Source organism: Dromaius novaehollandiae, chromosome 4 (genome assembly GCF_036370855.1).
Source record: "Dromaius novaehollandiae isolate bDroNov1 chromosome 4, bDroNov1.hap1, whole genome shotgun sequence".
NCBI lineage: Eukaryota > Metazoa > Chordata > Aves > Casuariiformes > Dromaiidae > Dromaius > Dromaius novaehollandiae.
Genome location: NC_088101.1, coordinates 66,793,692 through 66,810,190, shown reverse-complemented (window position 1 = coordinate 66,810,190; position 16,499 = coordinate 66,793,692). Strand labels below are relative to the sequence as shown.

At 40.0% G+C, this 16,499-nt stretch overlaps 1 pseudogene; it reads right to left on the bottom strand.

Moving 5' to 3' along the window:
* Window positions 1–15,583: 15,583 nt before the first annotated feature.
* LOC135328404 (vesicle-associated membrane protein-associated protein B/C-like) lies at window positions 15,584–16,160 on the bottom strand (annotated as a pseudogene).
* Window positions 16,161–16,499: the final 339 nt, after the last annotated feature.

The window sequence follows — 16,499 nt, the reverse complement described above, 5'->3', positions numbered from 1 at the left end:
AAAACTGATTAATTATACAATAGAAAGTTCATGAGGAATCCACATCCCATCTAGCCACGTCATCCATTAAAAATAATGGATTAATATGTCCTTTAGAAGGATCAGATAAGGATATTATACACATATTTTTAAAGTATTATAGCAAATTGTTTTATTTCCACCATACCAGATGTTGTTTGGTTAGCTGTTATTAGAACTAACACTGTCAACCTTAAATCATTTAAAATCGCCAGCTTAACAAATCCATATTAGTAACAAAAACAAAGCAAGCACAGATGTTCAATATAGGCCTCTTTTGCCTACAGCTTCATTTTGCATGTCTGCCTTCAAAAATAATCAAAATATGGCAAGAACATCAGTCTTCACTAACGTCAGCTGTTTCTTAGTTTGACCTCATTAAAATAACAGTTTAATAGGTTCTTACTTGTCTACTTTGCAGTGTGGCAGCTGGGCAACACCCATTATACGCTCCAAATCTGTAAATCTTAACACTTTCAAATTCTAACAAGATTCCTATTAGCACTGTAAGACAAATACAGCATAACTCACAAAACTGAAATGCTAACGTGTACCATACATATGCAGAAAACAACTGGGGTATCTGACTGCATTATAATAAACCATGTTTCACAGGTCAGCAAGAGAAAAGGATGTGGTTAGAGGTATTAGGAGAAGGAGTAGAATGACAAAAAGTTACAGAATTAAGTGTAATTTTATCTCTTACTTGAGCTTGCCTGTGACAGCCATCAGTCTTAAAAAAAATAGCAAATTTTTTTTAAATTATTTATCGCGATAGTGATTTAGTAGTAGATGTAGCTGATTGAGTACTTTTTGAGTACTTGTAAACTTTTTTTTAAAGAGCTGAGAAATTGTCTTTATAATGATGGCAGTAATTGTAAGAAATATAAGAAATGGAGTTTTACTTTTTCTTAGAAAATGTTGGAAGTAGAGCATTTCAAAAAAATTTTTAAAAGTTTAAAGTTTAAAAGAGAGAACAATTATGAAATGAGAAATTTCTGGACATAACAAATAACAGAGTGAGAAGCCGACAAAAAGAGCTTGCAGTGCAAGGATAGCACCAAGAGGGTGAGGAATGTCAAGATTTCAGGGAGAGTAAAGGGGCAGCTAGGGGAGAGTTCACCAAATGTCACAGATGATTGGAGGAGAGCATTGGGCACCTTTTGGTGGCCCACAGTGCCTAGGTAACCAAATCAGAAATACCATCTAGGCCTGTGATTACCTAGGGAACTATATCAGAAATAGAATATTTGTGTATAGACCAATAGGGAGAAAGTAATTGGGGCATCTTTTTATCTGGGACGAGATAAGGGCAAAGAAAAGAAGGGATCGAGATGGATGGGGGGAAGAAAAGCATGGGAAAATGGAGTGAACGGGAGATAGATGGGACCAGCTAGCTGAGTGTAAGCAGGCCGCTGGTCAGCACACTTGCCTGACTGAGCCCTGCACCCGATCATTACAATTTATCCCACTTGATTATTAAGCTCTATTCCTATGTATTGCTCTGCATATGTTCTTTAGCGTGTGTGTGTGTGTGTGTGTGTGTGTGTGTGTGTGTGTGAGAGAGAGAGAGAGAGAGAGAGAGAGAGAGAGAGACTGATAGCAAACTTCAAACTAGACAACTGAGTGAGTAGGACGAGGGGTCTGCATACTTGCAACTGGACTTGTGCTGTGAGTCCCAGAGGTCAGGGGGTTAGCAACTGCAAGATCCAAAGCTGGGGCCAACAACTGGATAGACCAAGCATTTAAGCCAGCTATGGGAGACATCCATTTTTCTGTGTGTGTGCGTGTGTTTGTGTGCAGCCATCAGCAAACTCCAATCCTGACCATCCAAAGAGGAGGAACAGGATGGGGTTGTCTATGCAGTCCATGTGAATGCTGTTTCTGCTTAGGTGGGTGTTGATAAAGGCACTGCTCTCTCTCTCTGTTGATCCACATGGCTGGCCATGTTACTCTAGAGTGTGTATCTGCATCTTTGTAATTTGTGCTCAGCCTTGCTAATGGTCAGACCTAGGGACAGAGAACCACAGCAGCCACATTTATGTGATGGAGCCTGGAGAAATCCCCTGGGTCTTAGAGTCCTTCAAAATCTGCTTGAGCAGATAGAAAGGAGGACTTCCCTAGATCCCAAAGACCATTAGATTTAACTTCCCGCAGCAACTGTCACTTTTTTAATTATGGAAAAACCATGAATAATCTCATTCCTTCAAAAAATTCAAGACCCATATCACACAAAAAAAGAAATGCCTGTGTGCAAGTGCATGCATAGAGTTTGCTCTCAAATACTTCATCAGTAGGTGTTCCACCTAATCTCACAAGGAGTCTTCTAAGTTGTATGGGAAGGAGTAGAGTTCTGAATGTCTCTTTTTTTACAGCATCTTCTGACACATAAAAGTTGATAAGACACAGTGTTGCCAGAAGGTTGAGGGAGGTGATTCTTCACCTCCACTCAGCATTAATGAGACCACACCTGGAGGCCTGTGTCCAGTTCTGGGCTCCCCATTGGTAGAGAGACAGGGACAGACTGGAGCGCGTCCAGTGAAGGGCCATGAAGATGATTAAGGGATTGGAGCATCCATCTCTTATATGAGGAGAGGCTGAGAAAGCTGGGACTGTTTAGCCTGGAGAAGAGCAGGCTCAGGGGGGGAATCTTATCAATGTTCATGAATATCCAATGGGAGTGAGTAAAGATGGAGCCAGACTTTTCTCAGTGGTGCTTCTCAGTGGTGCAGGACAAGAGGCAATGGGCACAATTTGAAACACAGGAAATTCAATCTGGACATAAGAAAAGACTTTTTTATTGTGAGGGTGGTTGAACCTTGGAACAGGTTGCCAAGGCAAGGTTTCCATCCTCGGAGATATTTAAAACCCCGGTGGACATGGTCCTGAGCAGCCTGCTCTAGTAACCCTGCTTTGAGCAGGGGTTTTGGACTAGATGATCTCCAGAGGTCCCTTCCAACCCCAAATATTCTGTAGTTCTGTGATTTTTTGAGATTGTGGTAACTGTGGTACAGATTTGCAATTATTTTTAAAAACATAGATTGAGTCTCTTCCACATCATTTATGCCAATGAATATGTCTGATAGTTAGCAAACTTTTGACTTTGAATTCCATAAACAAAAAATGGGACAAGTCCACATTCTATAAATGTTTCACAAGTGAAGTTTGGAAGAACTATGAGTTTAGTTTGGAGTATTCATTCTATACATTGACTATTTGATTGCAGACATGAATGAATATGATCATGGGGATGAAAAAGATATATGTTTCCAGTTACCCTCAGAAACTGAGTATCCCCTGAGGAGCTGATTGCTTCCAGCTAGGCAGTGAATAAGCAGGAACCTTGGCATATGGTTTACCATATGTTCACAGCACAATTTCCCTAAATTATTTGTTGATTGTTTATTTATTTTACTCTAATTTCTGATTGACTGTTTATTATTTTTAATTATTTTCTCAAGAAATGAAATCCAATAGGCAGTTGAACTTTAGAGAAACAAAGATGACTGAATTCTGAATGCTCTATCAGCATAAACTTATTTGCAGCATAGGACTACTAGTATATAGCAGATCTTGAGAAAATATACTTAAAAAGCATAAACACATATCATATATACAGCAAAAATCTCTTTTTAATCAACAGATGCACAATTTAAGATGATGTGATCAACTACAAAAAATAGTACAAAATCTTTGATGTTCTTATACTTGTAATTTAATGAAGATGCAAAATTAGGTTCCTTTTCCCTACAAGTCTCCTCTAAGATTTCTTGTCCTTGTAATATTTAATTCATATGTTTGTGCTGAAAATTTCATTGAATTCACCTTCAATTGTTTGTCCTCCTTCTACCCTTCAGATGAATGCAGTACCTACAGTTATGAGCTTTCTCCTGAGGTTTATCATAAAAAGTCTGCCAAGATGAAAGAGGCATATATTGTTTGGTAATTTTATCTGAAAAGTTGTGTAATTGAAAAAATAAAACTTTTAAAAATATTTCAGGGTCAGGCAAACAAGTGACAGAATGCTTTGCATTGAAATGACACCCACTGAAGTTTGAGCCTATTCTTACTTAAAACAATAACTGTATTCCAGCTGAGTTCTCTGGAACTAGATTCAGGTCATAAAGGAACTATTGCTTTTACTTTTGGTGTTATAAAAATGAAAATTACAACTGAAACCGAAGTTCCATTGTGACATTACTGTAACTATTAAATAGAATTCCACAAAAAGTTTCTATTCTGAACACACAAAAGAGAAAGAAAGAGAAACATTGATATGTTCATTTTATCCGTAGGAAATTGAGATAAAATCAGTTTAAGTGCATTGTGTGGTCCTACAGGAAGTCTGCTTTAGAACCTGGAACTAAAGCCAGATCACCAACACTGAGCCCTCCACAAAATAAAATAAAGTAAAATAAAATCTCTCTTGTGAAAACATGAAAGATACAGGAAACATCAAAAATATAGACACAAAATGTTCCAGTTTCTGTATTAAAAAACAGGGGACCAAAGCACTTCAGATATAGTAAGAATTTTTCAGGTTCCTTAGGATTTGTCAGGAACTAGAGTTGACTCTAGATAGGTCACTTGGCTGACTACCTCTATAATGCTCAACAGTTGCTGAGAAAACAAGTTACATTGTACACCCACACAGATGACCAAAGGCTTTCTGCAAGGCTGTCTTTTTTGTTTTGTTTTGTTTTGGTGCTGCACTAAGATTACGTCTCCCCACAAAGCGTCATTTCTTTTGTGTGTATAATAGTCTGTATTTTCCAAGCATGGATACTGAATTTCATTTCAAGGCACTATGACAGGCTATAATGAACCTTGCAATTTATCCTTATTTTGCAAAAACAGTAACACAGTAATCTGAGTAATCTGTTTTTGATTATCATTGAAAATGTATCAGCTGCAGACTTTGGAAGTTTCCAAATCCTTCACCCCATTAAGTGACTCTCTGTCTATGCTACCATTCTTTCGCAGTTCTTGAATACATTAGAGAAATGAAAGAGGGGCTCCCTGTCTCAGACTCTCTGTTCCCACTAGTTCCCTCTCCTCTGATTTCCTTAAATGAAGAAGCCTTATAGCTCCCATAATACTCTCTCTTCATATTCTATGTACACTCCTACCCTGAATAGACAGGGAAAATAGTTATTTCTGAAGCCTCCTTGAGTACTAACTCTCATCAGAAAGATGACACAGAGGGAGAGAGAGAGACTGGCACATGTAATCAGAATGAAGATGCAGAGATACTGAAGGGCAAACTCGAGAGGAGTGACAGGGCTGGCTATGGTTAAAATTGCTGAGTGGCAAAAACAACTTGCAAAAGCAGTCTTATGTTGAATATAATCCACGAGAAATACACTCTTTATTTCACCATTCCCACAAGTTTTCTGTTTCCTCCTCATAATTCTTTTGTGTGGACTGCATTCTGCAGTGTGGATGTCTCAGTGGATTAGGACTTTTTAGGGAATACTGAACTCTGAAAAATTCTGCCACTGCAGAGGATGCCATCCCACAATTTGCCATGGTTGTGACTGACAGCTAGTAAGTGACAGATTTTACGGCTTCTTCCTGATGTGTTTCTCTTCCCCTTTCATTCTGCACTTACTGGGATTTCTCAAGGCTTCCCCAGAAGAGTATTTTATATATCTATATGAAAGTGCCTAATTTCAGGCACACCAGTTTCAACATGTTGCTTAACAGCTTAGTTCCACATAGGAGTGTTAGGCCCAGTTTGTAAGACCCACCGTTATCCTTTGTTTCTTTTCAGAACCTCATCCTTGATGAAGATCTATAATTTCCATATACAAAGTACAGAAATAATGGACCCAGCCCTCCAAGGCACATAAATAAGCCAGTGGACACTGGGAATAGGATGAGCATAAGGGAACTAAGGGATGCCTAGCGTAGATCTAGAGTGCCTAACTTTCTGATTCAAGGAGATGCTACTTCCAGATGGAACATAAAAACCTAAGCTATTTTTCAGCATTAGATGTCTATGAGTGCTTTTACCCATAAAATATAGCCATTGTACTAAATACTCTTTCCTTTTTCATATAACAGCCTAATGCCACATAATTTGTCCAGGATGTGGAAGAACCTGGTGAGATCTTTACCTAAACAGAGCCAAATCTACCTCTCAAGACCTCACCCCCACTAGCAAAATGTGGGTTATTTGGTGTCATGAGAGAAAACTAACACGGTATTATCTTTATCATTATTTACTTTTACATTAACTAAGTCTGTTTTCTTATTATTTAGCTTCCAGAATATGTATTTTGACCTCCATCTGCCAATCTACTTTATTCTTGCTAGTAACTTGTGATACATATGAAATAAGTAAAATTAAAAAAAAAATTATTACAGAATTCCATTAACTCTCCCCCCCAACTAATTGCATCTGATCTGTGCTTAAAAGTTGAAACAAGGATAGAGTAAAATATTCAAACAAGTATTACTTTTCCTTGGATCCTAATTTTCTATTATTGCAAATACTGACTGAAAAAAAGCAGAGCATGTTTATAAGTAGTCAAATGCCAGCTCCAGTTTATTCCTCCAGTGACCTGCAATATGCATGTTCTTGTGCTCAGTGTCATCGATTTTATTCTAAATAAGCAGTGTTTTACAAAAAGAGAGAAATAAATGTGTATGAAATCTTCCAAAAAAAAAAAAAAAACTTTAAAAAATCCCCCCAAAAGAATCACATGACATTGGTCTTCCTCCTTCTAATTGTGCTGTCATTCTTAAAAATGTTTCATTTTTTAGGGTTGCTGATCTCCCTTGTTACCTCAGCCTGAATCATTTAACGCAGTTTAGAAGCACTTCTCCATGTGAAATTTCTTCCCTACAATTCCCGGTGCTCATTAGAAGGAACTTTCAAACAGTTTGCTTAAAAATGCTTTTATTATAATGATATTTACTTGTCTTCTGGTAATGATTTCAATTCTTCCATGGTTTTTACATGCTACCCTTTCACAAACTTCCAGGAAGAGAGCATGAGGCAGTTGCTGCTATGCTATTCAGAAGAAACAGCAATAGGTCTATTTAAGGCCCAAAAATATGACTCCAGTACAATATTTTAGTATCATGCTTGATGAGAAAAAGGAAGTAACTTCTTGTCTGAAGAGGGCTGCATCCATTTCTTTCTGATCAGGTAGTCAGTAGCAGACATCCACAACAACATCACCCATGTTGGTTTGTCTCTTGATCCTGACCTATAAGCTCTCAAATGGCTCATCATCCACACCTAGGCAGAGCTCCATGCATTCCCACTCCTCTCACATAAAAGGGCAACTGTCCCTACTCTTCCTCCCAGCTGGTCCTTCCTAAAGAGACTGTATTCATCCATTGCAGCACTTCAGTGGTGTGAACTATCCCACTACATCTCTGTGATCCCAATGAGATCATAGCCCTGCAACTGCATACAGACCTGTAATTCCTCCTGTTTTGTCCTCATGCTGTATGCATTAGTGTACAGGCACTTCAGAGGGGCATCCAGCTGTACTGATTTCCCAGAAAAGGTATAAGAGCTTCACCCATAATGCTCTCAGCCTCTCAGCACATCATGCTATGGTGTGCATATGCTTGTGATGGGCCCCCTTTAGCCCTGTTTTGTTGGATGGCCTGATCCTCTTCCTCTGCTCCAGCTGATCAGGGTTGAAGTCCACTGGTGGACACACAAACAGGTATCTCCAGCATGACAAACCTATGCCTCCTCAAACTCCACAGTCTCTCCAGTAGCAGACTCGGACCAACAGCCAACTCTCAGATGCTCGGTCTTTCCATTATCCAGTCCACAGACCTATGATTTCCCTGGCACCTGGCTCCTAGACCTCTTGTTCTGATTCCTGGTTACTCTGGCTTGAAGTTCGCTAGCATCACACACGCAGAATAGAGAGCACTCTCGCCCAGGAAAATAGCTAGGAGTAGAGTTTAATAAGAAGCAGAACAGACTATAGAGAGCAGGAGCAGGAGTTCGCTAGCCAAGCAACCTGTTTACACCTGATTGGCCCCTTCATTCCCTTTTTCCTCTGCCTTCCCATGCCTGCTCCTCTGTGATCCATCTTGATCCCTCCTTTTCCCTGCCTTTGGTCCTTCCCATAAACATCCCATAGTAAGTTTCACACATTCTCACAATCCCCTTAAAAATACCATAATAAGTTTTACACAATGCCAAAATGCTTTTTCTCCTTCATCCCACAATGAATCCTTTATCCCTGTAAGGATTAACCCTCTCTTCACTCTGCAAGGCTTTATAGGAAGAGCTTCTTTGATTAACTCATTTTAGTGGGTTCCCTACTAGGGACAATGGATGAATGGTTCTATTCTGGTAGCTTTAGGAGTAGCCAATTCAGTGATCTCTGTTTCACTGATTAGATTACCAGGGTTCCTTGACCTGACGTTGTTCCTCATATCCTCGCTGGCCATTGTGTGATTTTAAATTAATTTCATTTTAAATAACTTTAAAAATAACAAATGAGCATACCAGGAAACCAGAAACTAATTAGGTGTGTATTCAGTAAAAGCACATATACCACAAACTGCTGGAATGATTTATGCATGAATAATCTCTATTTAGGAATAGACCTGCAAGGCAACTTGCTGAAGTGATAGCTCTTTGGGGAAGCTAGTGACCTGTTACATTACAATAATGGCTTGATAAGATAGGCTACACAGGAAGTCATACCTCTATCCATTTATTATTATACTTACAGTATTCAGAACTGCAGGATCTGGGAAACTCAAAATTATACCTGTGGAGTATTATTCACAGTTTTCAGGTAGAGAATTTAAGTAAAAGAGGAGATAGATTAGGTCCCTATCCATACAGTCTTCAGGCTGTGTTTGATGGCAGAAACTATCCACTCCTCTGCTTCCAGCTTTCCTGGAATTAAGCCTAGGAGTAAATTAACAACTGTGGATAATCAGGGGACTGGAGCTGTGAAGGAAAGTTGGGAGCTGAATCGAACTGATAGTGTAGGCCAATGTGACTTGATGGGCACAGAAGTCCACGATGGAGAAAAGAATAGAGCATACTTTGCTTGATACGCTGCACAGTGACAGTATCAGGAAAACCACCCAGTTCCTCCGTACTTCTTCTAAGGAGAGAAAGCAAAGGATGTAGATCTGCTTACTTCTTAACACCTGGATATGTGCGCTGAAGACACCTGTATAACTTTTCTCACACATGCACACACACATATGTGCCAACTCATTGTACTTGGAGGTTATAGCTATAGCTTTTCAGAGCGTTTAGTAACTATTTTAGTTACTAAGTATGAAAGAAATGAAATGACTATTTTCAGTGTGACAAATAAACTCGGAAGTATAAGATAGATTATACTCTGGAAATATTAACCGCACGCTCTGCATATTTAGATTTTGTTCTGTAAGTGGATTACTATTTGACTGGTTAATCACTTTTTAAATAATAAGATCACTTTTCTAAATAATAAACCGTAGTTTAGGGCACATATTTCACACTGTGTTGTGGTGCATTTCCAGTGAAGCATTATTCACCACATTTCTTGCATAATCCCATTAGCTCATGCTATGTGATTGACAAGACTTAGACTTTTTTTACGTCTTCCTAATTTCGAATGCATGGATGTTCTGCAGTCATTACACTCTTTCAGATTCCTTTTTGTATGCTTCCCGCTGTGCCTCATGAGCTTCATACACTATTACTCAATTAAAAGCTGCCATACAAATTTTTATTATATTTAGCCCTCAGTCACTTTGATGGGGCTCTGGAACCCATGCATAAATGCCTGTACATTTCAAGAAGACAATGGATGAGTTCTTCAACAAAAGATTATTTATAAAAAAATAAGAAAATCGTTGAAACCCAGTATCACATTTAATTGTATGAACCTACAGCGTATTTTTTAAACAAGGAATGTAGGGAGATGCTTGCTATCTCTGACAAAATGTGTCTGAAGGAGAGCTGCCTGAGACAAAATAAGTCAACAAAACACCCTGTATTTCTTAAAGAATGCAGGTGCAAAGAAGCCTAAAAGCTACACCAACAAAACCACCTTACTACAGTAGATTGGTAGTGTAAATACTATATAGCAGTTACTATGTTATCTCGCCTTCTCTGCAGTGCTGTCACAGGAGTCAAGGACACGAGAAAGAAATGAGGATGGGGTTATTTTATCCTTTTTAATCTTCAGTTAAAAGCAAAGAATACAGATGAAAAACACCTCTTCATGTTAGCTGCTGTGCTTTTTCACACCCATAGCTGAGATTTGGTTCAACATAAATGAGGAAAACTGTGCTTAAAAAAGGAAATTATGCAGGTAAACTTTTTTTAATGGGAATAAGTTAATTTTCCATTTCCCTAATTCAAGCATAATTACTAATTAACTGCAAGAACATACTTGAGTTTTTAGGGCCATGTACTTGCAGGAAACCGACAGTATGAGACAAGTGGGGTACCCTGTAAAAGAAAGTTGTATCAGAGAAAAGGAAAACTCTGAAAATAAAATACAAAATTATTCTTTCTAGCATCTTCAGTATAAAGTATATAATTATGCTTTGCATGCTATAAAACTACAAATCAAACTATAGCAGCAGGGGAGTGAAAGTTGGAGGCGTAAACATGGGATGAAATATAAGATTTTATCTGAGATTTACAATGAAATTAGATGGAGAGGTAGAGGTATGTCGTTTCAGATGCCAAGACCAGCAGAAGAGAAGGCTTTTGCACCAGATTGTGCAGAAAGAGCGAGGGAGGCTGAAACTGGATGAGTGGGGGATAAGAGGAGGAGGAGAAGTTAAATATTAGAGAGTATTTCTCAGTAAGTAACATAGCAAATTTTGTGTACATTTTTTCCTCTGCAAAATCACATTTTAAATGCTTATAAAGGAGAAGCTATTAAAAATAAATGAGAAAGCAACAAAAATGCCTCAAACATCTAAAACAATTTACAAAACCCACAAAAGAAATGTTTGAAGGGCTGCATGATATTTCTGAATTTTGTTTTTCCCACTGAAAAATACCAGTGACCCCCTTTGGTCCAGAAAATGGTACCTTGACAAAATATGCTAAAGAAAAGAGAAACTTCAAAATTTTTTGTGAGCAGGAATTCATCAATCAGACCTTGGGTAGATACTCATGTCATAGCTATGAACAGCAAATCCGTGGGTGAAAAGCCATGAGAGCAAATATTCTGCAGCTATTCTGCATAAGCAGTCCTTTCTATATGGCAAGTTTGGAAATTTTTAGACAAATTCCTAGTGGCCTTTTCCCAGCAGAACTGTGATTCACAACCCAACCTTCATTTCCAAAATGTTTTTGGTTTATGTGATTTCTTTTAAACAGGACCAAAAAAAAATGAAATGCCAATTTCAGACTATGTCAGTGGTACTATCCCTGGTGTGCCTAAAACCAGAGCTGATTAAGCTATCTATAGCTGGTTCAGCTGCTGCCAGCAAAATTGTAAATTCCAGTGTCATCCTAACTATGGTAAAACCTGGTAATTTTGTGCTTTTTTTCTTCTAAAGCTATACTATTAGCAGTATCACATGATGACATAAAACTGTCTCTTGAATGTGTAGGTGTTTTGCACGTGAATATCCTGGGAACTCTGAGGTAACACTGAAGCATGAGACAAACAGACGTGTTTTGGATATCTGCTACAGAAACAGATAACTATAATATTCCCAACACCTGGCTGGAATCAGAAGGCATGTAGTGCCACAAAATGTTCGAACCCTTTTCTCCGAATTTCTCCTCCTCTTCTTTTCCCCTGCTCACCCAGTTTTGGCCTTCTTCAGTCTCCTTAGCCTGGTCATTATGCCAACTTTGTTTTCCAACTGTGCATCTTTTTATTATGAAAATGTTCTCACCCAATTTGCTTTTGCAATCTATGACAACATTTACCCAGTAATCAACAAAAGTATTTTTTTTAAGGACATCTTAATTTGCATGCAGAATCACACAATATTAATAAACTTCATTAAATGTAAAAGAAACAATTCCCCAAAAAGCATTACAAGTAAAGAAGAAAAAAATGGGTTTGAGGGGGAATGCATGCATAGAAATATGAATGTAAGTTTTTCCTGTTAATTGTTGATTATTTAGGAGAATTCAATAAAAGTTGCAAATAAAATAAAAATTACAAAAAATTACAACCCCTCAAAATAATAAAATAAAATAAAAACTTTTTTCTTTTAATTGGTTCTGAGGAGAAACTTTCACATTTGCTTTCTTTTTGCCCCAAGAATAAATTGAAAGAAGTGATGACAGATTTTAGACTGAAGAACAGCAAGTGCAGCTTGCACTTGTGGGCTGAATATTAGCCAAATTATGTTAAGAGGTGAGGAGAGAAAAAAAATCATACACAGACACATCATACAGTTATAAGAATATTCTTGATGCTATGGATTTAATTCATTTTCTATGTCCAATAAGACTGAAAATAATACATCTTTTTTATCATTGCATCTTGAAGTACTTGCCCAAATTTTGCTCTCAACTATACTGATAACCTTGGATTGGAAAGATCAACGCTTTTTGCCGAAACATGATACTCAATAGCCATTTGTTAGGAAAATATTAGGGGAATATGGACTGGGTAAAAAACTTGCTGGACCATTGGGCCTGGAAAAGGTGAACAGTGATTTGAAGTCTGCTTGGCAGCTAGCTGTGAAAGGAGTTCTTCAGAGCTCTGCACTAGGACCAATATAGTTAAACATTTGCATCAGTGACCTGAAAAATGGGATTGAAGCACCCTCATCAAGATGAGACACCAAGGATGAAAGCAGATTGGGTGCCCTCCTTACTTTCAGTCCTGCTCTCCAGCCTTGGAGAGTGGGCATGCACTCTAGGGTTTGAAATTAAGTCTAGCACATTCTGACTAGAGTTTGGCATGATTTTTTTTTTTAAATTACATACAGTTAACAAGTTTAGTATTATTTTTTCACATTCTAAGATGGAATAAAACTTAATTAAATCCTTTTAAAGTTGTAGCAAAACATGTCATTTTGAAATAATGTGTGTTGAAATACTCTAATTTTAAAAGCAAGATATTTTATTTCAATTTTAATTTTCTGAAGTTTAGCAGTATTTTAACAAAACCCAATTTTGATTACTATCACAAAAGAATGATTTTCCACTCCAGAAAATGTGAGACTAAAGGTTCTGATTTTAAGTGATTTATCTTCTTTCTGGAGATTGATTTTGTCAAAATCAACACACTGTTCAACATATTCATATTTTCGTTAAAACACCATATTCATTTTAAAAAGCTTGAAAAAATTCTTACCAACTGCAGCAGTGCCTGTGAGAGAGAGGCCTACTTTGCTGTTTCCTCATGGAATTTGCACTTTGTGGCAGTCTGATTCACGGACTCCGATGTGCTGGAGCAGAATCAACTTTATTCAAGCAAGCAAGCCCTTTATATAAGCTCTAGCCCGGATCGGTACTTTCCCGAAGGTCAAGTTCCCATCATCACTCCTTCTCATCCCGTGCAGCTACTACCTTATCTACATACTGCTGTTGATTCCTCCCAAGGCTTTTGGCTCCTTAAATCTGTCTTGTCCAATCCCTCGCTGTCTGCCCCTACATCTCCCCCTTTTTTATTTTCTAAACTAAATATTGCCAGTGCAGTGTGTATTTGTACAGCAAGTACTTGATGCAAAGCCCTTCGAGTCATTCTCTGCATAAGGCTTATTAAGCAGGGGAGATAGATAGCAAGGGCTAGAAATCTTAGCAAGATTACCAATCCACACGCCAGTACCTTCTTAACCCACGACCCCAAACCTAACGTCCAGTCCTATCCCTCAAAAGGGTTCCACTCTGAGTCTATCTATAACTTATCAGTAAGGTCGCGTAGTCACGGTAAGCTTTTATGAATCGATATTGACCCTGCACGAGGCAGGCAGATATTGCCAGAAAATGTCCCGAAATGGGCTCATCTTAACTGGCTCTCAGTCCTCATTTGGTGTTTCGAGGGATGCGTCAACAGGTCGAATCAGCCGTGCAGGCATCCATCGAGGCCTGTTACCTGTGGAGACACAAGCATAACCTTTCCCCCATGTCATTAAGTCTACTGGTTCACTCCATTGACCCGTTTCCAGGTTCTTGTAGTGAACCCAAGGCTGTTCTCACCACGTAGGGCATGAGAAATGCTTATTAACTGCATTTTGGTCCGTATAACGGTTTAAGAGGTTGAGAACATATAAGGCTTTCCACAGCTGCTCTTGTGGGGAGGCACCGGGGCTATTCCCCCTTTTTTGTTCTTCAAGCATGTCTTATAGAGTACGATGGGTACGTTCCACTATTGCCTGGCCAGTTGGGGAATAGGGAATTCCGGTCACATGAGTGACCCCCCAGGTTTGGAGAAATGCCCACGTTCGTTGTGCAGCGTATGCGGGACCATTGTCAGTTTTAATTAGAGTGGGAACCCCGGTTGTGGTGAAACAGGCAAGCCAGTGACGACATACATCACGGCTTTTTTTTTTCCCCAGCATAGGCAGTAATGACAATGTAATGGGGAAAGGCATCTACAGAGACATGGACATATTTCAATTTTCCGAGTAAGGGATAATGGGTAACGTCTGTCTGCCAGACGTTGCAGGGTTGCAGGCCTCGAGGGTTGGTCCCTAAGTAGGGTGGTAATGGGGATACATTTTGGCAATGGGGGCAACTTCAAATAATGTCTTGTGCCTGGTCTCTTGTGATAAGTTTTTTGTAGCGCTTTTGCATTTTGGCGGAAAAAAAAGAAATCATGGGACAATTTAGCCTGCTGATCAAAAGTCCCTTGCTGGGTTCTGCTGGGTTTTCCTCCTTTGTCAGGAATGGGCAATCCTCCTGACATAGCTGGACCAACTTTTTTTTGTTTTTGTTTTTGTTTTTGTTTTTAATCATCACACACACTCTTTCTCTCACTCTCTGGGAACCACACTCACACCACCCGAGTCTTTAACTGCTAGGACTGCTGTCCCTTCGCAGCAGGTGGCTTCATCAGTTGACGGGTGCCCCGGCCGGTTCCCAGGCTATACACACTCACACACACAGTACTGTTCACGCTCACACCAGTCACAGTGACTCTAGACTTCTGTCTCACAGTCTTGCAGTGCGCCTTATGCTGATCAGGCTGCTCACTCCCCTTTCTGGCCAGACCGAGCTGGGACTTAAAAACCCACTCAAACCCTGGGGATGGGATTCGCACCCATCCCCTGGTACGCCTTATAGTGGCCAGCCCGCATACCCCCTTACAGTGCACTGTTACCAGACCAGAATTTAGAATTTAGGCGGGCAAAAGACTCATCTTTTCGGTGCCTCTCGTTGCCAAAGATCCCAGATGAACTCACCCGATGGCGCCAGATGATCATTTAGAGAGGAGAGGCCCCGACAGTGGTCGCCTAGGGTCCCACCTGGGTCGCCAAACTGTAATGGAAATTAGGCTTGTTGGCCACCATAACAGGGCCTGACCCTAGGTTCCCGCAGAAAAGTTCAGAGCCAAATCAAAACAAATTAAATAATTAAATTTTAATGACATGCGTGCAGTAATTACAGCTCGAGCTGGGTGCCTCCGAAGAGGGATTTATTGACTTAGACATTACAGAAGAATCTGTCTTTGTTGCAGTTGTAGATACACTTTCATTTCTATGTCATAAGGCGTATCATTTTCCGTTGGTAGCTCAAACACACAACTAAGTTTCGAATGCATGAGTTCTTCCGGTTTTGCCTCTTTCCTTACTGCTTCCATATCTGAAGTATCAGCTGGAGCAAGCATAGACTGTTTCCTTTTTTATTCTTTTTTTTTTTTAACCATAAACTTGTGTTTACTTTTCTCATTAGGATCATAGTCAAAAGGCTGTAGCATCACAGAAACATTAATTGATGTTCCTGCATCGATAATTGCACTGTTAGGTCGTCTTACACAGTATCTACGTGGTGCTGTGGTCTTAACTTTGAAGCACACATTTCTGTCTGTAGGATTGCCAAGCTTCAGGTTTGCGGTGACAACATCTGTGAAAGGCTCTCTGAATTTGAGCTCGTGCTGCGGTTCCAGGCTGAGGCCCTGCTCCGCTTTCGCCATGTTCCTCCTCCTGCTGCTCGGCGGTGGCGGCACCAGGCGGAGAGAGGAAGGGCCGGGCGGGAGGGGAAGGAAGGCAGGAAGGAAAGGAGGGAGGGAGGGAAGGCAGGCGGGGGGGCGTCCCCGGCCGGTGTAGTCACGCCCCGCTGTGCCATCCTGCGGCAATGGATCCTTCCCAGAAGGCTGGGTCAGTGGGGGGGTTGTGGGCAGTCCGCGCTCACGGGCGGCCCCGTCTCTTGAGTGGGGGGTGGTTCCGAAGGGGCCGTAAGATGGACACAGCAAGGCGTATTAAGAGGTGGATAGAGGTCCGGCTCCTGTTCTGGATCGATCGGCCCTGGGTCAAATGGATTGTCTGGGTCGTTTCCTGGGGAGTCCCATCCACCCACCGCCCCCACCACCGTGTCGCTTGACGGAGGTGCTGTGGGGGCT